The 24,000-nt window shown below is 44.0% G+C and overlaps 1 pseudogene; it reads left to right on the top strand.

Annotated features, from left to right (window-relative positions):
* LOC135542931 (receptor tyrosine-protein kinase erbB-4-like) overlaps window positions 1-7,811 on the top strand; it is a 255,714-nt pseudogene extending 247,903 nt beyond the window's left edge.
* Window positions 7,812-24,000: the final 16,189 nt, after the last annotated feature.

The raw sequence follows: 24,000 nt of genomic DNA, 5'->3' as shown, positions 1-24,000 counted from the left end.
CTGTCCCTCCTCCAGTTCTTCTCTCTCTCTCTGTCCCAGTCTGCCTCCTCCAGTTCTTCTCTCTCTCTCTGTCCCTCCTCCTCCAGTTCTTCTCTCTCTCTCTCTGTCCCAGTCTGCCTCCTCCAGTTCTTCTCTCTCTCTCTGTCCCAGTCTGCCTCCTCCAGTTCTTCTCTCTCTCTCTCTGTCCCAGTCTGTCCCAGTCTTCCTCCTCCAGTTCTTCTCTCTCTCTCTGTCCCAGTCTGCCTCCTCCAGTTCTTCTCTCTCTCTCTGTCCCAGTGCCTCCTCCATTCTCCTCTCTTCTCTTCTTCTCTCTGTCCCAGTATATCTCCTCCAGTTCTTCTCTCTCTCCTCCAGTCTGTCCCAGTCTGCCTCCTCCAGTTCTTCTCTCTCTCTCTGTCCCAGTCTATCTCCTCCAGTTCTTCTCTCTCTCTCTCTGTCCCAGTCTGCCTCCTCCAGTTCTTCTCTCTCTCTCTGTCCCTCCTCCAGTTCTTCTCTCTCTCTCTGTCCCAGTGTATCTCCTCCAGTTCTTCTCTCTCTCTCTGTCCCTCCTCCAGTTCTTCTCTCTCTCTCTGTCCCAGTGTATCTCCTCCAGTTCTTCTCTCTCTCTCTGTCCCAGTCTGTCTCCCAGTTCTTCTCTCTCTCTCTGTCCCTCCTCCAGTCCTCCAGTTCTTCTCTCTCTCTCTGTCCCTCCTCCAGTTCTTCTCTCTCTCTCTGTCCCAGTCTGCCTCCTCCAGTTCTTCTCTCTCTCTCTGTCCCAGTGTATCTCCTCCAGTTCTTCTCTCTCTCTCTGTCCCAGTCTATCTCCTCCAGTTCTTCTCTCTCTCTCTCTGTCCCAGTCTGCCTCCTCCAGTTCTTCTCTCTCTCTCTGTCCCAGTATATCTCCTCCAGTTATTATCTCTCTCTGTCCCAGTATATCTCCTCCAGTTATTATCTCTCTCTCTGTCCCAGTCTGCCTCCTCAGTTCTTCTCTCTCTCTCTGTCCCTCCTTTCTTCTCTCTCTCTGTCCCAGTCTGTCCCAGTATATCTCCTCCAGTTCTTCTCTCTCTCTCTGTCCCAGTGTATCTCCTCCAGTTCTTCTCTCTCTCTCTGTCCCAGTATATCTCCTCCAGTTCTTTCTTCTCTCTCTCTCTGTCCCAGTCTGCCTCCTCCAGTTCTTCTCTCTCTCTCTGTCCCAGTTATCTCCTCCAGTTCTTCTCTCTCTCTCTGTCCCAGTACATCTCCTCCAGTTCTTCTCTCTCTCTCTCTGTCCCAGTCTGCCTTCTCCAGTTCTTCTCTCTCTCTCTGTCCCAGTATATCTCCTCCAGTTCTTCTCTCTCTCTCTGTCCCAGTATATCTCCTCCAGTTCTTCTCTCTCTCTCTGTCCCAGTATATCTCCTCCAGTTCTTCTCTCTCTCTCTCTGTCCCAGTCTGCCTCCTCCAGTTCTTCTCCATCTCTGTGTCCCAGTGTGTCACGCCCGACCCTGGCCTTTTTATCCACCTGCTCTCCAGGCCTCCTTTTTCATTACGCCGGCCTCCGTGTGTAAATAGCAGCCTCTCCACTAAAGCGCCGCCACCGTTTGCTCAGAGACAATGAGTCCTGGGCTTGGCTATTTACTCTGTCGCTCGCCACCGCTCTGCCTCGACCATGATCCTGCATCTCATATTGACTGTGTGCCCATGTGCCCTCGTGCTGGCGGTCATGCCATGGCCCTGGGGGACCTGGACACAGGCACCCACACATCTGAAATGTCAAAGGTCAATATTCTGACTGAAACACATTTTCATTATGCAGTCAAACAGTCTAGGACTATGAATAGGACAGGGAGTCATGGAAGAAAATTGCAAAGTGAAAGAACTGGAACACTGGCTCCGCTGGCACAGTGAATAAAATAGACTAGCTAGGATGTGGCCCAAATGCCCCCCCTTGCCTATACAGTGCACTTCTTTTGAGTAGTGGTCAGAAGTAGTTCACTATAAATGGAATAGGGTGCCATTTGGGATAGAGTGTAATTCTGACTAATTTGCTTTTCTGATTGAACCTCACCGGAGAAGAGGATAATGGGGCCTTTTAAAAACTTGACGGAGGAGAGGGATGAATAGAGAGGTTGGGCTAGAGGAGGAGAGGAGAAGAGCTGATTGCAGAGCGATGGAGTGATGGAGAGAGGACAGAGGAAAGAGTGGGTGGGAGTGAAAGAGAGGCCGGTCCCCAGGACCCCCCCTCTCCCTTTGTGGCTTCCCAGAAGGTGACTAATATTAGCAGTAAAACCTTGCGGGCAGGGGGATGGCTCTCTAGTAGAAACTCTGGCAAGCTGTCCCAGCTCTAATAGCTTGGAGCTATCCTGGAGAATATCAGGAAATATACTTGCCCTATAAGTCATGTAATATGTTTGTTGTTGTTATTGTTGTTGTTCATAGGGTTCAGGTGTTTAAATACAAACTCTGTTTTTCCTCCTTCTTTCTTCGAGACCTTTGAACCAAAACTATACCCTGGAAAACAGCCGCAGAGACATTTGATTCACAACAACATGTTGGTTCATGGAGTCATTTGATTCACAACAACATGTTGGTTCATTTGATTCACAACAACATGTTGGTTCATTTGATTCACAACAACATGTTGGTTCATGGAGTCATTTGATTCATGTTGGTTCATGGAGTCATTTGATTCACAACAACATGTTGGTTCATGGAGTCATTTGATTCACAACAACATGTTGGTTCATGGAGTCATTTGATTCACAACAACATGTTGGTTCATGGAGTCATTTGATTCACAACAACATGTTGGTTCATGGAGTCATTTGATTCACAACAACATGTTGGTTCATGTCATTTGATTCACAACAACATGTTGGTTCATGGAGTCATTTGATTCACAACAACATGTTGGTTCATGGATGGAGTCATTTGATTCACAACAACATGTTGGTTCATGGAGTCAAACGTTTTCTCTCATAACTCTGGTCCAGATCTGGTTTCAGAGTAACTATACAGGCCCTCTCTTGTAAGAGATGTTCATCTCCATGAGAATAATAAATGACATTAAATAAATGAAAAACATCCTTGATTTGTAAGAGCGGCTTTGTAATGAGTGTTAGTCCTCCTACATTGGAGTTAATGTTTTCCTCTCATGTTGTCTCCCCTTTTCCCCAGAACCAGTTTGGGTACCGGGACGGTTCAGGCTCGACCCCTGAGGAGGGCCTGGCATTGGGAGGGTCCCCGTCTTGTGTCTCCTCTCCAGATCCTGCAGGCACGCAGGGGGCAGCCCTGGACACCCTAGAGGACCAGCGCTGCAATGGCACGCTGCTCAAGAAGAAGACCCAGATAAGGCCCGGGGCAGAGGACAACAACGGGCAGCGCTACAGTGCCGACCCTACCGTGTTCCTGGGGGACCGGGGTGTGGGGCCCCGGGGGGACACGGACGAGGACGGCTACATGACCCCCATGAAGGATAAGACCTCGTCAGGTAGTTAGACCATCTGGGGCTGGCTTAGTCCTGAACTAAAAAACATGCACAATGAAGAATCTCCATTGGAATAGCTAGGCTTATCTGTGTCCAGGAAACCCAAGCCTAGAGCCTAGACAGATCTGGTGGAGGAGTGGGGGAGTGGAGGATTGAATGAGTGGGGGAGTGGAGGGGGTAGAGGAGTGGGGGAGTGGAGGGGTAGAGGAGTGGGGGAGTGGAGGAGTGGAGGGGGTGGAGGGGCGGTTGAGCACCAGAGTGGAGTAGGGGAATGGAGGAGTGGACGGGTGGAGGAGTGGAGGAGTGGGGGGAGTGGGGGAGTGGAGAAGTGGAGGAGTGGAGGGGTAGAGAGGAGTGGGGGAGTGGAGGGGGTAGAGGAGTGGGGGAGTGGAGGAGTGGAGGGTGGAGGGGCGGTTGAGCACCAGAGTGGAGTAGGGGAATGGAGGAGTGGACGGGTGGAGGAGTGGGGGAGTGAATGAGTGGGGGAGTGGAGGATGAGTGGGGGAGTGGAGGGGTAGAGGAGTGGGGGAGTGGAGGGGGGTAGAGGAGTGGGGGAGTGGAGAAGTAGAGAAATGGGAGAGTGGAGAGGTGGAGGAGTGGAGGGTGAGGGGTTAGGGGGGAGTGGAGGGGGTGGAGGGTGGAGGAGTGGAGGGGGAGAAGTGAAGAGTGGAGGGGTGGAGGGGTAGAGGAGTGGACGTGTGGAGGAGTGGTGGAGTGGAGGAGTGGAGGAGGTGTGGAGGAGTGGAGGGTGGAGGGGGGAGGGGTAGGGATTGGAGAAGTGGATGGGTGGAGAAGTAGAGAAATGGGGAGTGGAGGGAGTGGGGGAGTGGAGGGTGGAGAAGTGGAGGGTGGAGGAAGTGGAGGGTGGAGGAGTGGAGGGGTGGAGGAGTGGAGGGTGGAGGAGTGGAGGAGTGGAGGAGTGGAGAAGTGGAGGTGGATGGGTGGAGGAGTGGAGAGTGGAGGAGTGGAGGTGGAGGAGTGGAGGAGTGGAGGAGTGGAGGGTGTGGAGGAGTGGAGGGGTGGAGGGTTGGAGAAGTGGAGGGGAGTGGAGGGTGGAGGAGTGGAGGGTGGAGGAGTGGAGAAGTAGAGAAATGGCAGAGTGGAGGGGGGAGAGGTGGAGGTGGAGGAGTGGAGAAGTGGATGGGTGGAGAGTAGAGAAATGGGGGAGTGGAGGAGTGGGGGAGTGGAGAAGTGGGGGGGTGGAGAGAGTGGAGGGTGGAGGAGTGGAGAAGTGGAGGAGTGGAGGGGTGGAGGAGTGGAGGGTGGAGGAGTGGAGGGTGGAGGAGTGGAGGAGGTGGAGTGGAGGTGGATGGGTGGAGGAGTGGGGAGTGGAGAAGGGGAGGAGTGGAGGGTGGAGGAGTGGAGAAGTGGAGGAGTGGAGGAGTGGAGGGGGTGGAGGAGTGGAGGAGTGGAGGGGTGGAGGAGTGGAGGGGTGGAGTGGAGGGAGTGGAGGAGTGGAGGGTGGAGGAGTGGAAGGGTGGAGGAGTGGAGGAGTGGAGAAGTGGAGGAGTGGAGGGTGGAGGAGTGGAGGAGGGGAGTGGAGAAGTGGAGGTGGATGGGTGGAGGAGTGGAGAGGAGTGGAGGTGGAGGGGGTGGAGGGGTGGAGGAGTGGAGAAGTGGAGGAGTGGAGAGTGGAGGTGGATGGGTGGGGGAGTGGGGGTGGAGTGGTGAAGGAGTGGAGGAGTGGAGAAGTGGAGGAGTGGAGGAGTGGATGAGTGGAGAAGTGGAGGTGGAGGAGTGGAGAAGTTAAGGTGGATGGGTGGAGGAGTGGGGAGTGGAGGGTGGAGGAGTGGAGGGTGGAGGAGTGGAGGAAGTGGAGGAGTGGAGGGGGAGTGGAGGAGTGTAGGGGTGGAGGAGTGGAGGGGTGGAGGAGTGGAGGAGTGGAGGGGTGGAGAAGTGGAGAAGTGGAGGGGTGGAGGAGTGGAAGGGTGGAGGAGTGGGAGAGTGGAGGGGTGGAGGGGAGGAGTGGAAGGGTGGGAGAGTGGGGGAGTGGAGGGGAGGAGTGGAAGGGTGGGAGAGTGGGGGAGTGGAGGGGAGGAGTGTCAAATAGATAGATTCCACCCCATACTATTATAGTGCCTGGCAGGCAGCAGTGCAGAACTGGAGCTGCTGGTTCACCTCAGGATGCTGAGAGAGGAGACTGACAAGGAAAGGCTTGGCAAGGTGGCCTTCAGACCTTGATATGGATCTGCTCACTGATCTTTGGTGAACTACCCTCTTCTCATTTTCTCTCTTTCTCTTCTTTCTCTCTCTCTCTCACACACTATTTATTGTTTTCTCTCCTTCTTTCTTTCTCTCTCTCTCTCTCTCTCTCTCTCTCTCTCTCTCTCTCTCTCTCTCTCTCTCTCTCTCTCTCTCTCTTTCTCTCTAGACTATCTGAAACCGATTGAGGAGAACCCATTCGTGGCGCGGCGCAAGAACGGCGAGGTCCACGCCCTGGACAACCCAGCCTACCACAGCACACCCAACAGCCAGCCCAAGGGGGGCGAAGACGAGTACATCAACGAGCCTCTCTACCTCAACACCTTCCACAACCCCGGAGACCTGGTCTTGAGAAAGAACGGTGGTCTCCCATCACAGAGTACAGCCTCGACTATCAGTATTGGCTCCTATCCCCAACTCACCGTCCAGACTGGCCTTCCTTACTACCCCGTCGTACCGACAGAGAGCTCCCCTTCTGGGCTGCAGGGAGGCTGCCATCACCCACTGCCGGGTCACCACATTCACAAGCTCCACAGTGTTGGTGTGAAACCTGGCCACTCGGCCCTATCTGGCAACTCACCACAACGAACCCACCTGGGCCTTCAGGGACACCAGTCCCACCTAATCCAGTGTGGTGGTGGGCCCTCTGCCACCCAGGTTTACCACCCTGAAAGGTCAACTGTCAAGAAAGGTCCCCTCTCCATGTCGGTGCCCGAGGACCAGAGAAGTGTTATACCAGCCTACCAGGGGCACACCACCCACCCTGGCAGTGTACTGAAGCAGGGACAGGGGAACCAGGCGGGAGGCAAACCGGCAGGCAAGAAGCTCAAGGTGACCTTTGACAATCCAGAGTACTGGCAGCACAGCCTGCCACCCAAGCCGTTGAACAGCTTTACAAACCAGGCGGGCAGCACCCTTGAGGCGGGAACCACCAATGGCAAGTTGTTCTACAAACGGAACGGCTGCATCAGGCCGGAGGTGGCCGAAAACCCAGTACCTATCAGAGTTCTCGTCCAATCTCAAGCCGGGCACAGTTCTGCCCCCTCCCCCATACCGACAGAGGAACACAGTGGTATAGAAGTGAGGTCCCAACCCACCTTCCTCCAGCTTCTTGACCAGCTAGTACCCAGCCTTCTCCGGTTCCTCTGTCCCTTCCTCAGTACCTCAAACAGTCACGAGAGCCTCCCCAAAACCCCTCCCCACGACATCCCACCATCCATCACCTGCGCTAACTAGCTAACTAGCTAGCGTTCTCCAGAGAAGGAGCTAGCAGACCCTACTCAGAGTGCCACCAACCAACACACTACCAGACTCCACCTCCTTATCTCCACTCTAGCCCCTCACTGGTACAGTAACAACAGTAAAACGTCTCTAGGTAAAGACCAGGCCATGTTAACCTCTGACGCTGTATATAAGCTGGACTGGCAGCAGTGGTGGTGTTTGTGAAAGGAGCATGGAGGAACCACGCTATATGGAGATAGTATGACCATGTGCACTGTTCTCTACACAGACAGGGATGGTGTCAGGACTCTCGGGACGGTACGAGGGAACCACGATGAGGAACGCAGATGGAAAAGGTGAAGTGTGTCGAAAAAGAGATGTTATACAGAGCACAGTGTTTTACATGACTGTTGTTGCGACAAAATGAACTGCAGAGAGAGAGAGAGATGGAAAGACAACCAACCACTACTGTATGTTGAAATGTTCCTCACAAAGGAGCTACATATTGTAGATATTGCATCACCATCACTTCAGTGTTACTCACCTCTTACAGTATTTACGGTAGCTAACTCTGTTGTGACCAAGCCTTGTACCATTTTCAACATGTTTTATTTAATGTTTACTCTATTTAATTTTCACAATTATTTATATAATGTGTTAAAAACAACAACTACTTACCTGTATGTACAACGCAGGTCATCCATTGGATAATTTTTGGGGGTGTAGCGTTCACTGTTATGTTGTTCACTTGAAAGCTCTTATCACGTCTAAACTACTGTAAACCACGTGGGTAGCTTAACTTGAAAGCTCTTATCACGTCTAAACTACTGTAAACCATGTGGGCAGCTTAACTAGAAAAACCTTTTCACGTCTAAAACTACTGTAAACCATGTGGGCATCTTAACAAATAACTTTGTAAAAGTTCCTTTATCACTGGCTTCAATGGAATGACATAGGATTTTTCTCAATAATGTCTCGGAAGAGATTCATCACTGCGAGGAAATTAGGTTATGCAGATTGTGGCCTGACAGAGGGACACAGAGTTTGAAGTAACGGTTTGCAATGCAAATGAGAGGATAATGAGGAGGACTGCTGTAGCATGAAAAATAGTCTCCGTTATAACTCGCTACGGTGGCTGAGACACAGAGAGAGGGAGGAGGAGGGTGTCCTTTCTAGTGGAGGCCTGGATGAATGGATGAGAGACAGATTCCATATAGACAGATTCTCATGGAGGGAGGGAGGGAGGGAGGGAGGGAGGGAGGGAGGGAGGGAGGGAGGGAGGGAGGGAGGGAGGGAGGGAGGGAGGGAGGGAGGGAGGGAGGGAGGGAGGGAGGGAGGGAGGGAGGGAGGGAGCTCCACTGGGAGGGGGGTGGTAGTATTGGTGTGTGGTTTAAGTTTAACCACAGAACTAGTCCTCTATAAAGGTAGTAGTTTAACCACAGAACTAGTCCTCTATAAAGGTAGTAGTTTAACCTCAGAACCAGTGGTTAAACTAAGCCCACTGACAGTCAGCTAGCCTCCTCTCTCTCTCCCCCTGACAACTCTCAGTTCACCTCTATACAGCAATAGGTTTACCAACTCCTCATTCTAAATCCAAAATGTCAAGTTCCAGAGATTTGATACGGAATCTTCTTGTGCGACTTCACCACAAGTCTCTCTGTTACTCTGAGATGAGGGCGACATGAAGTTCAGTTGTCAAATCAGCAAATAAAAATGGAATTCATGACTTAAAATGGCTGTTTATTAATTAACTCAATTCAATTCTGAACTGACCCCAACCTTAATGTGAAGGGTATGACTAGTGCCAAATGGAAATGTTTTTTATGTTATTTAACTAGGCAAGTCAGTTAAGAACAAATTCTTATTTACAATGACGACCTACTCCGACAACGCTGGTCCAATTTGCACCGCCCTATGGGACTCTCATTCATGGCAGGTTGTGATACAGCTTGGTCTGTAGGGACGCCTTTAGCACTGAGATACAGTGCCTTAGACCGCTGCCCCACTCGGGCAGGACCAGTGATTACAAGTCATGTGTAACTGACCATTTAGAATAAATAGTAACTTGTACTAGGAGCAGTTACCTGTACTAACTTGTACTAGGAGCAGTTACCTGTACTAACTTGTACTAGGAGCAGTTACCTATACTAACTTGTACTAGGAGCAGTTACCTGTACTAACTGTACTAAGCAGTTACCTGTACTAACTTGTACTAGGAGCAGTTACCTGTACTAACTTGTACTAGGAGCAGTTACCTGTACTAACTTGTACTAAGCAGTTACCTGTACTAACTTGTACTAGGAGCAGTTACCTGTACTAACTTGTACTAGGAGCAGTTACCTGTACTAACTTGTACTAGGAGCAGTAACCTGTACTAACTTGTACTAGGAGCAGTTACCTGTACTAACTTGTACTAGGAGCAGTTACCTGTACTAACTTGTACTAGGAGCAGTTACCTGTACTAACTTGTACTAGGAGCAGTTACCTGTACTAACTTGTACTAGGAGCAGTTACCTGTACTAACTTGTACTAGGAGCAGTTACCTGTACTAACTTGTACTAGGAGCAGTAACCTGTACTAACTTGTACTAGGAGCAGTAACCTGTACTAACTTGTACTAGAGCAGTTACCTGTACTAACTTGTACCTGTACTAACTTGGGAGCAGTTACCTGTACTAACTTGTACTAGGAGCAGTTACCTGTACTAGGAGCAGTTACCTGTACTAACTTGTACTAGAGCAGTTACCTGTACTAACTTGTACTAGGAGCAGTTACCTGTACTAACTTGTACTAGGAGCAGTTACCTGTACTAACTTGTACTAGGAGCAGTTACCTGTACTAACTTGTACTAGGAGCAGTTACCTGTACTAACTTGTACTAGCAGTTACCTGTACTAACTTGTACTAGGAGCAGTTACCTGTACTAACTTGTACTAGGAGCAGTTACCTGTACTAACTTGAACTAGGAGCAGTTACCTGTACTACTGATGCCTCATAAACACCTATGAGAATACTGCCAGACAGCTTCTGCTGCCTAGTGGAACGTCCAGGACCACCGGTAAACCTCTGTTTCAGAGTCATTTGGTTACACTGCTGTTATGGAGCCATGCATGTTCATTTTTTCATTTCCTACTCGATTTGCCTTTACTTTGTCTATATTTCGTCATACAGCATAAGGAGGCGTATCCCAGCTGTCCTTGTGGCAGAGAGGAGGGTTATTGATACATGTTTCTGCTGCTTTGTGGGTGTTTGTTTTAGTCCATATGGAGCACATTGATCCAACGAGCAGGAAGTGAAAAATAATTTTTAAATAACGTGTTTTATCTTAGTTAATCCAACCACAATAATCCAACCACATGATTATTTCAAATGCATTTCACATTTACACCTGCAAGGTTGAGATATATGAAGGAACAGAACAGAGAGAAACTTGGGGACATAGTGAAGTACTGAATGAGAAGTCTTCATATGTATGTGCTATTTGTCTGCTTCCTGTCGTTCTACTGCCTCTGGTTATGATGACAACTATTTTGTTCTGCCGTTGGACCCAAATAGTTCCGCAAACCGGAATTAACATGTCATTACAATGTGAAGTATTCATGTTGTGTTTAACTTGTTTTTCCTCAAGGACTGAAATGACAGATTGCAGATTCTATGATTTTCAAAACCAGTGAAAAAACAGTCTCTCTTTGTACGTGTTCATATTAGAAGAGCCTGTTATGACCCTGAGCCAGTCCTAATATGGACACCATAGCTGCCAACAGTTTGGCTCAATGTTCACCGTCCGCCATTTTGTTCAAATAGCAACACTAGTCTTTGACGTCTCTTTATCTACCAGAAAATGACATCTCTACTTGGTTGGAAAGGTTTGGCCCCTTAGTATTCTCCTATACAGTATGTAGCTGGAAATGTTTGGCCCCTTAGTATTCTCCTATACAGTATGTAGTTGGAAAGGTTTGGCCCCTTAGTATTCTCCTATACAGTATGTAGTTGGAAAGGTTTGGCCCCTTAGTATTCTCCTATACAGTATGTAGTTGGAAAGGTTTGGCCCCTTAGTATTCTCCTATACAGTATGTAGTTGGAAAGGTTTGGCCCCTTAGTATTCTCCTATACAGTATGTAGTTGGAAAGGTTTGGCCCCTTAGTATTCTCCTATACAGTATGTAGTTGGAAAGGTTTGGCCCCTTAGTATTCTCCTATACAGTATGTAGTTGGAAAGGTTTGGCCCCTTAGTATTCTCCTATACAGTATGTAGTTGGAAAGGTTTGGCCCCTTAGTATTCTCCTATACAGTATGTAGTTGGAAAGGTTTGGCCCCTTAGTATTCTCCTATACAGTATGTAGTTGGAAAGGTTTGGCCCCTTAGTATTCTCCTATACAGTATGTAGTTGGAAAGGTTTGGCCCCTTAGTATTCTCCTATACAGTATGTAGTTGGAAAGGTTTGGCCCCTTAGTATTCTCCTATACAGTATGTAGTTGGAAAGGTTTGGCCCCTTAGTTTCTCCTATACCCCTTAGTATTCTCCTACAGTATGTAGTTGGAAAGGTTTGGCCCCTTAGTATTCTCCTATACAGTATGTAGTTGGAAAGGTTTGGCCCTTAGTATTCTCCTACACAGTATGTAGTTGGAAAGTATTCTATGACACAATCAGCAGCACAAGTACTGTATCCTCCACCACTGCAGTAGAACTGTATTAGCTATGCCTGTTGTACCTAATACTATATCATGCATGATACCTCATTGTGAGTGTTATTGCTCTTTACCCTGAGTATTTGTTAGTTCAATTAATAGTATTTTCCATTTTTGTCCCGAGGATAGATGGTTTGAGGGACAGCTTCTATTGCTGTTTGGAGTTGGAAAGAAATCAGTAGCACAATTCTGTAGTAACTTCCTGTTGTTAAGATAAAACACACCATGGAAAGGTTTAAGTGTTTAATACCTTACACCACTGTATACAGTTAATTCACAAACATACACTTACTGTTCAGTATAGGATTCATCTTTACTGTTCAATATAGGATTCATCTTTACTGTTCAGCATAGGATTCATCTTTACTGTTCAATATAGGATTCATCTTTACTGTCAAATATAGGATTCATCTTTACTGTCAAATATAAGATTAATCTTTACTGTCAAATTTAGGTTTCATCTTTAATGTTCAGTATAGGATTCATCTTTACTGTTCAATATAGGATTCATCTTTACTGTTCAATATAGGATTCATCTTTACTGTTCAATATAGATTCATCTTTACTGTTCAGTATATGATTCATCTTTACTGTTCAATATAGGATTCATCTTTACTGTTCAGTATAGGATTCATCTTTACTGTTCAATATAGGATTCATCTTTACTGTTCAATATAGGATTCATCTTTACTGTTCAATATAGGATTCATCTTTACTGTTCAGTATATGATTCATCTTTACTGTCAAATATAGGATTCATCTTTACTGTCAAATATAAGATTAATCACTGTCAAATTTAGGTTTCATCTTTACTGTTCAGTAGAGGATTCATCTTTACTGTTCAATATAGGATTCATCTTTACTGTTCAATATAGGATTCATCTTTACTGTTCAGTATAGGATTCATCTTTACTGTTCAATATAGGATTCATCTTTACTGTTCAATATAGGATTCATCTTTACTGTTCAGTATAGGATTCATCTTTACTGTTCAATATAGGATTCATCTTTACTGTTCAATATAGGATTCATCTTTACTGTTCAATATAGGATTCATCTTTACTGTTCAATATAGGATTCATCTTTACTGTTCAATATAGGATTCATCTTTACTGTTCAATATAGGATTCATCTTTACTGTTCAGTATAGGATTCATCTTTACTGTTCAATATAGGATTCAACTTTACTGTTCAGTATAGGATTCATCTTTACTGTTCAATATAGGATTCATCTTTACTGTTCATCTTTACTGTTCAATATAGGATTCATCTTTACTGTCAAATATAGGATTCATCTTTACTGTTCAGTATAGGATTCATCTTTACTGTCAAATATAGGATTCATCTTTACTGTTCAATATAGGATTCATCTTTACTGTCAAATATAGGATTCATCTTTACTGTTCAGTATAGGATTCATCTTTACTGTCAAATATAGGATTCATCTTTACTGTCAAATATAAGATTAATCTTTACTGTCAAATTTAGGTTTCATCTTTACTGTTCATCTTTACTGTTCATAGGATTCATCTTTACTGTTCAATATAGGATTCATCTTTACTGTTCAATATAGGATTCATCTTTACTGTTCAATATAGGATTCATCTTTACTGTTCAATATAGGATTCATCTTTACTGTTCAATATAGGATTCATCTTTACTGTTCAATATAGGATTCATCTTTACTGTTCAGTATAGGATTCATCTTTACTGTTCAATATAGGATTCATCTTTACTGTTCAGTATAGGATTCATCTTTACTGTTCAGTATAGGATTCATCTTTACTGTTCAAATAGGATTCATCTTTACTGTTCAATATAGGATTCATCTTTACTGTTCAGTATAGGATTCATCTTTACTGTTCAATATAGGATTCATCTTTACTGTTCAATATATTCATCTTCACTGTTCAGTATAGGATTCATCTTTACTGTTCAGTATAGGATTCATCTTTACTGTCAAATATAGGATTCATCTTTACTGTTCAATATAGTTCATCTTTACTGTTCAATATAGGATTCATCTTTACTGTTCAATATAGGATTCATCTTTACTGTTCAATATAGGATTCATCTTTACTGTTCAATATAGGATTCATCTTTACTGTTCAGTATAGGATTCATAGTCATCCTGGCTTCTACTGTTAATTTAGTCATATTTATCATGACCGATGTTTTGGTCTGTCACTGTTTTTTAAAACTATTTCAACATATTCAAAAATCCTTCTGTTTATTGTATTGTGTTGATGAAGTGTATTTAATAACATGAATGAGGGTTTTTACAGCCGCAACACGTGTCACCTCATTCAGTATTCGGATAATATTTCAATACATCCTGATAATGTGACACCATCTGAATTGTCCTATTAGAGAAGACGCATTCTATCGGTTCCATTTTCTGTGTTGAAATGGATATACCTATCAAACCAATGTAACTGTACAGTCATTTGGACTTTCCTCCAGATTGAACACACTATTGTCCCGTGACAAAATGTGAATAGTATTTTTATAAAGCACAGAGACGAGGCGACCCGCTGAAATGTGTCCATAGGAGGAGAATGCTTTAACTTTTTACCACTTTTCTCTCTGTTTCACGTTCAGTTCTTTCTCTGTTCTCTTTCCCTTCTCGTCTGTTTATCAGGTGTCAGCGTTAGATATGACATAGCTTCTGTGTGTACGGTATATCTACTTTGGGTAGTACATTTTGATTTGAAATGTAAAACACCCTTGTTGGGCACTCGCCTGTGAAACTGGCTAGTTGAACTGTATGAAGCATCTCTCTGTGAGTTCTCTATTTAATATCTGTGTTGGGGTTAACAATGGTTTATATCTTCTTCTTCTTTTACCTCTCTCTCTCTCTCTCTCTCTCTCTCTCTCTCTCTCTCTCTCTCTCTCTCTCTCTCTCTCTCTCTCTCTCTCTCTCTCTCTCTCTCTCTCTCTCTCTCTCAAAATACTTCAGAGCAGTGTTGCCAACTCAACCTGCCAAGATATGTTTCAACCCCTGTTCTATTTCAGTCATGTGCCATCCAGTCCATCTATCTCCTTGTTTATCAGTCCAGTGTGCAAATGTTCATTCACCCCTGAGCCAACCCTTTCCATGATTTCCATGTTCGAAGACATCAAGGTTGAATTGGAAGATGTAGAAATTGAGATCCATATCGTGAGGCACCTCCCACTTGACTGGCCTGTACAGTACGTGAACACAAACTACTAAAGTTATTTTGATGTAATGTTTGATTTAACTGCATGCTTATTTATAAATGTTGTCAAACACTGACAGAGACACAGTGTGTCCCTCCCCTTTTCTGGTTCAGCCTCTCTAGCTCCTACTCCCTGCCTCCCCACAGAATGTTGGCAGCACTGGCTACAACTCTCCACTGAACTTTAGACCAGACCTAAAGCTTGATATCATGGAAGTACTGTTCCTCATATTTGTTACATGAATCTGTCAAAAAATATATTTTTAATTTAATATAAATAAAGATTGATTCAATATTTGAGTGGGGTATGTCTCTTTGATGGTGTTCGAGTGTGAAAAATCATATGATATATCGGGTGTTTGGAGCAGGGTTGATAAGTGAGTTAAGCATACAAATGCACACACATTCAGTGAGGTTACAGACTAAATGCACACATTCAGTGAGGTTACATACTAAATGCACACATTCAGTGAGGTTACATACTAAATGCACACATTCAGTGAGGTTACATACTAAATGCACACATTCAGTGAGGTAACATATTAAATGCACACATTCAGTGAGGTTACATACTAAATGCACACATGCAGTGAGGTTACATACTAAATGCACACATTCAGTGAGGTTACATACTAAATGCACACATTCAGTGAGGTTACATACTAAATGCACACATTCAGTGAGGTTACATATTAAATGCACACATTCAGTGAGGTTACGTACTAAATGCACACATTCAGTGAGGTTACATACTAAATGCACACATTCAGTGAGTTTACATACTAAATGCACACATTCAGTGAGGTAACATATTAAATGCACACATTCAGTTAGGTTAAATACCAAATGCACACATTCAGTGAGGTTACATACCAAATGCACACATTCAGTGAGGTTACATACTAAATGCACACATTCAGTGAGGTTACATACCAAATGCACACATTCAGTGAGGTTACATACCAAATGCATTCAAATGCACACATTCAGTGAGTTTACTTGCAAATGCACACATTCAATGAGGTTACATACTAAATGCACACATTCAGTGAGGTTACATACTAAATGCACACATTCAGTGAGGTTACATACTAAATGCACACATTCAGTGAGGTAACATATTAAATGCACACATTCAGTGAGGTTACATACCAAATGCACACATTCAGTGAGGTAACATACTAAATGCACACATTCAGTGAGGTTACGTACTAAATGCACACATTCAGTGAGGTTACGTACTAAATGCACACATTCAGTGAGGTTACATACTGAATGCACACATTCAGTGAGGTTACGTACTAAATGCACACATTCAGTGAGGTTACGTACTAAATGCACACATTCAGTGAGGTTACGTACTAAATGCATTCATTCAATGAGGTTACATACTAAATGCACACATTCAGTGAGGTTACGTACTAAATGCACTCATTCAATGAGGTTACATACTAAATGCACACATTCAGTGAGGTTACATACTAAATGCACACATTCAGTGAGGTTACATACTAAATGCACACATTCAGTGAGGTAACATATTAAATGCACACATTCAGTGAGTTTACATACCAAATGCACACATTCAGTGAGGTTACATACCAAATGCACACATTCAGTGAGGTTACATACTAAATGCACACATTCAGTGAGGTTACATACTAAATGCACACATTCAGTGAGGTTACATACCAAATGCACACATTCAGTGAGTTTACTTGCAAATGCACACATTCAATGAGGTTACATACTAAATGCACACATTCAGTGAGGTTACATACTAAATGCACACATGCAGTGAGGTTACGTACTAAATGCACTCATTCAATGAGGTTACATACTAAATGCACACATTCAGTGAGGTTACATACGAAATGCACACATTCAGTGAGGTTACATACTAAATGCACACATTCAGTGAGGTTACATACTAAATGCACACATTCAGTGAGGTTACATACTAAATGCACACATTCAGTGAGGTTACATACTAAATGCACACATTCAGTGAGGTTACATACCAAATGCACACATTCAGTGAGGTTACATACCAAATGCACACATTCAGTGAGGTTACATACTAAATGCACACATTCAGTGAGGTTACATACTAAATGCACACATTCAGTGAGGTTACATACTAAATGCACACATTCAGTGAGGTTACATACTAAATGCACACATTCAGTGAGGTTACATACTAAATGCACACATTCAGTGAGGTTACGTACTAAATGCACACATTCAGTGAGGTTACGTACTAAATGCACACATTCAGTGAGGTTACGTACTAAATGCACACATTCAGTGAGGTTACGTACTAAATGCACACATTCAGTGAGGTTACATACTAAATGCACACATTCAGTGAGGTTACATACTAAATGCACACATTCAGTGAGGTTACATACCAAATGCACACATTCAGTGAGGTTACATACCAAATGCACACATTCAGTGAGGTTACATACTAAATGCACACATTCAGTGAGGTTACATACTAAATGCACACATTCAGTGAGGTTACATACTAAATGCACACATTCAGTGAGGTTACATACTAAATGCACACATTCAGTGAGGTTACATACTAATTGCACACATTCAGTGAGGTTACGTACTAAATGCACACATTCAGTGAGGTTACGTACTAAATGCACACATTCAGTGAGGTTACGTACTAAATGCACACATTCAGTGAGGTTACGTACTAATGCACACATTCAGTGAGGTTACGTACTAAATGCACACATTCAGTGAGGTTACGTGCTATACTTTCTATCTTAGCGTCTTTAGATTGAGCCAGAGTAGGAGTTTAAATGCTAACCAGTTTTTGTAAAACTGTAAAAACGATGCACACGACACCCTGGGTTTGAACCCCGGTCAGCCTTGAAGTAAGATATTGTTACTAGCATTGATTGTGTCAAGAAGTGACATTTGACTATGAAAGAACATCTCAAATTCAAAGATAAGAACTAAGTCTCACACAGATAACAAGAAGCTTCTGATGATGGACACAAGTCACTGTAATGTCTGTTTCACACAATTTTACTGGATACAAAAAGTTGTTATCAGCTGGGTACTGCCCCATGCATGAGTCCCATGCTTTAAAAGACTTCAATATTAAGGCTTTGGAAATCATCAAAGGTTTCACGATGTTCTTGCCTTTAACCCCCCCCCACACACACACACACACACACATCTAATCCAAACAAAGTAATGTGTGGAGATAACATTTTGCTCTAATTACCCCGTAGTCTTTAATCCTCTGTTTACCAGAGTGCGTTATGTAAACTGGCTGCGGCACATCATTTCCTATGCAGAGATGTTCTATCCTCGCGCTCCGCAAGGCTTTCAATTCCATCATAAATAATAGAAAAGTGTCTAAGGGCAGAATAAGAGCTTTCTGAAGTAACTCCTTTTAATACTAATAGGGCAATGGGGTGCTTGATGTAAACACTGTTTATCAAATAGGAAGGACTTTGCTGCCACTGACACCTCCTGAAATGCAGCAGAATTCACTTAGCATGCAGGTCTAGAACCTAGAATCACCCCACAGAAAGGGAGAGGATGGAATACGGAAGTGATATCTAGATGTCATGTCATTTTGCTATTGCAATTTAACAAGGTACACTCTTAGAAAAGAAGGGTTCCAAAGGGGTTCTTTAGCTGTCCCCATAGAAGGACCTTTTTTGGTTCCAGGAAGAACCCTTTTGGGTTCCATGTAGAACCCTTTCCACAGAGGGTTCTACATGGAACCCAAAATGGTTCTACTCAAAATGGATCTTCAAAGAGTTCTCTTATGAGGACAGCCTAACCTTTTAGGTTCTAGATAGCACCTTTTCTTCTAAGTGTAGGTTAAATAAAGGTAATTCATTTTCTGTCCCTTTCTCATTCTTTTGAGAATGCATTCAACTGTAATTTAAAAATGATGTCACCTAAAATGTCCAATAGTAAAATCAAAATCAACTCATAAACGCTGCATTGACATTTGTCCAAATTGCCCACATTTTTTATTTTATTTAACCTTTATTTAACTTGGCAAGTCAGTTAAGAACAAATTTTACAATGACGGCCTACCCCGGCCAAACCCGGACAACGCTGGGCCAATTGCGCGCCGCCCTATGGGACTCCCGATCATGGCCGGTTGTGATACAGCCCAGGATCGAACCAGGGTCTGTAGTGATGCCTCTTGCACTGAGAAGCAGTGCCTTACACCGTTGCTCCACTCACGAGCCCAAAAGGTCAGATTCAAACTTCAAGACATTTACATTTATATCATTTAACAGAGGCTCTTATCTAGAGCGACTTACACAAGCAAAAAGTGCCTTGCTGAAGTGCACATCAGCAGATTGTTTACCAAACCAGCTTGGGGATTCAAACCAGAGACCTTTTGGTTGCTGGCCCAATGCTCATAACCACTAGGCTTCCTCCCAACCCATACAATTTACAGTAGTTTGTACACATATAATTTAGATATTAGTTCATTAAAAACTACATTGGACAGGAGAGGTGTTTATTAGATTCAGTGCCGCTGTAAAATAGTTTCTCAGTGTCATAAGATTTGCTTGTTAAACCAGATACTTCTGTGAAATCAGATTTCACTGCCATGTAGTTAGTAGGTCCTGGGTAATTATCCTTCCACCAGCCCTGACCACCTGTAGTGTAGCACTATGCTGCCTGCCCATTGTTGGCGTGACTGTTTCCGGTTAATGGCGGTGTGTCACCTTGATCAGTCTCGTCCACCCAGCGCTAACAGGCTAGCAGTGAGCTCGGAATTAGGATTTAAAACAGGCCAGGATGCAACAAGAATTTTGTGTCTTAATGTATCTTAATTAGTGCAGAGATTTTAGTTTGTTGTCGTTGTCGGCTAATTATGTCCCTGTTCTCTCCCAGTTTGGTGTCATTTAGCCTCTGAAACCCAACATTATGAATTTCCAACACTGAAAAGAATGTGTAGCTAATTAGGCCTGTGTCATTTTTATGATCCATTTGTATAGCTCTAAACATGTCCACATTATACATGTAACGATCGTCATTGGAATGAGACATGAAATGAAAGCGCAGCGTGGAAATTGTTCATATTTAATGTTCACAAAAGAACACTCAAACAAAATGACAAAATGGAGAAAACGAAAGCGCACAGTTCTGTCAGGGAAACAACCTAAACAGAAAACAATCACCCACAACTAAAATGGTGAAAACACGCTACCTAAGTATGATTCTCAATCAGAGACAACGATCGACAGCTGCCTCTGATTGAAAACCATACCAGGCAAACACAGAAATAGAACAAAGAAAAAAGAACATAGACTACCCACCCCAACTCACGCCCTGACCAAAAATAAAGGAACTAAGGTCAGAACGTGACAATACATTTTGAGAAACATTCCCAACATTTACGTCTGAAACATTAGCCTGCCTGCGATGTGTGTGTGTGTGCGTGCGTTCGTGTGTGCTTGTTTCTTTGCGTGTATTTGTTCGTGTCCCTGCAATAAAATTGAAATGTAAAAGCTATTACTATAGCTGATTATATTGCATTGCTCTGTGAATCTCAGGGGATATTTCCAATTACAATATAAACATATTAAACAGTCTCGATATTGCCGTAATATGAAATGAAGCTTTGAATGTGATTTAGGTATAATACTGTAATAATATTAATGTGATATAATATATTATAATTATATTAACACTATGATAATAATGTTTGGGTAATGCAATGACACTAACAGCTTCTACGTAGAACAGTCCATTCAGGAATCTGTCCTTCAACTAAATCCTTTTTATTTTATATAGACATTTCTAACCATCTCCTGAATAAACTAAATTAACATGGAATTGGAGAGACACGAACCCTGATAGAGAAAGAATCTCTTCAATATCAACCCCTCAAATGCATTTTATTGGTCACATACACATGTTTAGCAGATGTTAATGCGAGTGTCATGAAATGCTTGTGCTTCTAGTTCCGACAGCGCAGTAATATCTAACAAGTAATCCAACAATTCCCCAACAACTACCTAATACACGGAAATGTAAAGGGATAGAGTAAGAATATGTACATATAAATATATGGATGAGCGGCATAGGCAAGATCCAATAGATGGTATAAGATACAGTATACACATATGAGATGAGTAATGTAAGATATGTAAACATTATTAAAGTGGCATTGTTTAAAGTGACTAGTGATTCAGATCCACATACAGATTTGAGTCTCTATGTAGGCAGCAGCCTCTCTGTGTTAGTGATGGCTGTTTAACAGTCTGATGGCCTTGAGATAGAATCTGTTTTTCAGTCTCTCGGTCCCTGCTTTGATGCACCTGTACTGACCTTGCCTTTTGGGTGGCAGCGGTGTGAACAGGCAGTGGCTCGGGTGGTTAATGTCCTTGATGATCTTTTTGGCCTTCCTGTGAGATTGGGTGCTGTAGCTGTCCTGGAGGTCAGGTAGTTTGCCCCGGTGATGCGTTGGGCAGACCACACCTCCCTTTGGAGAGCCTTGTAGTTGAGGGCGGTGCAGTTGCCGTACCAGGCGGTGATACAGCCCGACAAGATGCTCTAAATTGCGCATCTGTAAATGTTTGTGAGGCTTTTAGGTGACAAGCCACATTTCTTCAGCCTCCCGAGGTTAAGGCCTCTGTTAGGCCTCTGTTATAGGCCTAGGTTAGGCCTTCTTCACCACACTGTCTGTGTGGGTGTACCATGTCAGTTTGTCCGTGATGTGTATGCCGAGGAACCTAAAACTTTTTAGATTTCTTGCTAGCGAGCATCCTCTGTGCCAGTTCATTTTGGAGCCAGCTACGATATCCAGAACCTCAGAAGTGATGGATCAAATACAGAGACCCACTATCCCTTTTTTGATATCCATGTTTTTCATGTTTTCTGTTTAAAGTAAAAATCCCAGTGTTGATGTCAGCCAATATAAAACATGACCAGTGGGGGGCCGGGGGAACTGCAGGCTTCCACTGGATTACACCAATCAGAACGCAGGGAGTCAGGAGAACCCTGGACTGTAAATAACAGGGGATTATGGGGAGGAGGAGAAAGAATGGAGAGATACACTGTAGGTGACTAGAGAGGGAGGAAAGAGGTAGATGAGAGAGAGGAGAAAGATTGGACAAGGAAAGAGAAGAATATGGGTATAGGAGAACACTGTGACAATATCGAGAGAGGAGAGAGACTGAAGAGAGAGAGGAGAGAGAGAGAGAGAGGAGAGAGATAGAGAGACAGAGAGAGAGAGAGAGAGAGAGAGACAAGAGAGAGGAGAGAGACAGAGAGAGAGAGAGAGAGACAGAAGAGAGAATAGAGAGCTGAGGATAGAGAGAGAGAGAGAGAGAGAGAGAGGGAGAGAGAGAGAGAGAAAAGGGAAAAGTCCTGTACTCTCAGCAGCACTCACAGGCCACTCACAGTTTGACTCATGCAAAGCTGCAATCAAAGGGAGAGGCACAAACACTTACACACTTACACACACACTAGAACCGTAGTGTAAAAGGACCTGTGCTGGAGTTGTCTAACACAGAGACAGAGAAGGAGAGGGGCTTCTACGGTTTTGTTGTTGTTTTTCCCGGGAGGGAGAAGGACAGCTCATGACTGGTGATTCATGACACATTACTATGCAGCAGTAGTCATTAACAGTCAATGGGCTGGTAAATGTGTCCTGACCAGGCTGTAGTGACTCAACACTGAGGCATACAATACATGGTTATCATCAGTAACCTGGTGTTTAGTCTTACCCTGGCTGAGTTAGAGACAATACATGGTTATCTCAGTAACCTGGTGTTTAGTCTTACCCTGGCTGAATTAGAGACAACACATGGTTATCATCACCAACCTGGTGTTTAGTCTTACCCTGGATGAGTTAGAGACAACACATGTTTATCATCAGTAACCTGGTGTTTAGTCTTACCCTGGCTGAGTTAGAGACAACACATGGTTATCATCAGTAACCTGGTGTTTAGTCTTACCCTGGCTGAGTTAGAGACAACACATGGTTATCATCACCAACCTGGTGTTTAGTCTTACCCTGGCTGAGTTAGAGGCAATACATGGTTATCATCAGTAACCTGGTGTTTAGTCTTACCCTGGCTGAGTTAGAGACAATACATGGTTATCATCAGTAACCTGGTGTTTAGTCTTACCCTGGCTGAGTTAGAGACAATACATGGTTATCTCAGTAACCTGGTGTTTAGTCTTACCCTGGCTGAGTTAGAGACAATACATGGTTATCATCAGTAACCTGGTGTTTAGTCTTACCCTGGCTGAGTTAGAGACAATACATGGTTATCATCAGTAACCTGGTGTTTAGTCTTACCCTGGCTGAGTTAGAGACAATACATGGTTATCATCACCAACCTGGTGTTTAGTCTTACCCTGGCTGAGTTAGAGACAATACATGGTTATCATCAGTAACCTGGTGTTTAGTCTGACCCTGGCTGAGTTAGAGACAACACATGGTTATCATCAGTAACCTGGTGCTTAGTCTTACCCTGGCTGAGTTAGTGACAATACATGGTTATCATCAGTAACCTGGTGTTTTGTCTTACCCTGGCTGAGTTAGTGACAATACATGGTTATCATCAGTAACCTGGTGTTTTGTCTTACCCTGGCTGAGTTAGAGACAATACATGGTTATCATCAGTAACCTGGTGTTTAGTCTGACCCTGGCTGAGTTAGAGACAACACATGGTTATCATCATCAACCTGGTGTTTAGTCTTACCCTGGCTGAGACAAACACACACACACACACACACACACACACACACACACACACAAACAGGGCACCAGACAGAGATGGAGAGCAGTAATTTCAACACAGCCCACACACACTCAGAGCCCCTTCCATCTCACTGCGCTCCATCTCCTCTTTGTCACACACATGCAAGCACACACACACAGCACACACACACACACACAAATGTACAAGCACCGGTGAACACACACACACACCTTCTCTCTCTGGACCTGACATGATAAATGATATCAGGTTGAGCAGAAAGCAGTTTACTGATCTTAACTACCTACACTGAGATCTCTAACTCAGACCATACACAACACCACCCTCTCCTCTCCTCTAATTCCTTCTCTCCTTATCCCTTTCTATACGTTTCTATCCTTTCTCACACCAGAGCTCACACAGTGCCTACTGTCACCGCGACGCTGCTGTAGAATGTGGAGTGTTTGTACTTGTCACAGATGACTGGGCCATAGCTTATGCTGCTAAGCAGGAAGGAGAAAGGATTATGAGTA

The sequence above is a fragment of the Oncorhynchus masou genome, chromosome 7 (assembly GCF_036934945.1).
Source record: "Oncorhynchus masou masou isolate Uvic2021 chromosome 7, UVic_Omas_1.1, whole genome shotgun sequence".
Lineage (NCBI taxonomy): Eukaryota > Metazoa > Chordata > Actinopteri > Salmoniformes > Salmonidae > Oncorhynchus > Oncorhynchus masou.
The sequence above is the reverse complement of the archived record's forward strand: the minus strand, read 5'-3'. Positions and strand labels throughout refer to the sequence as shown.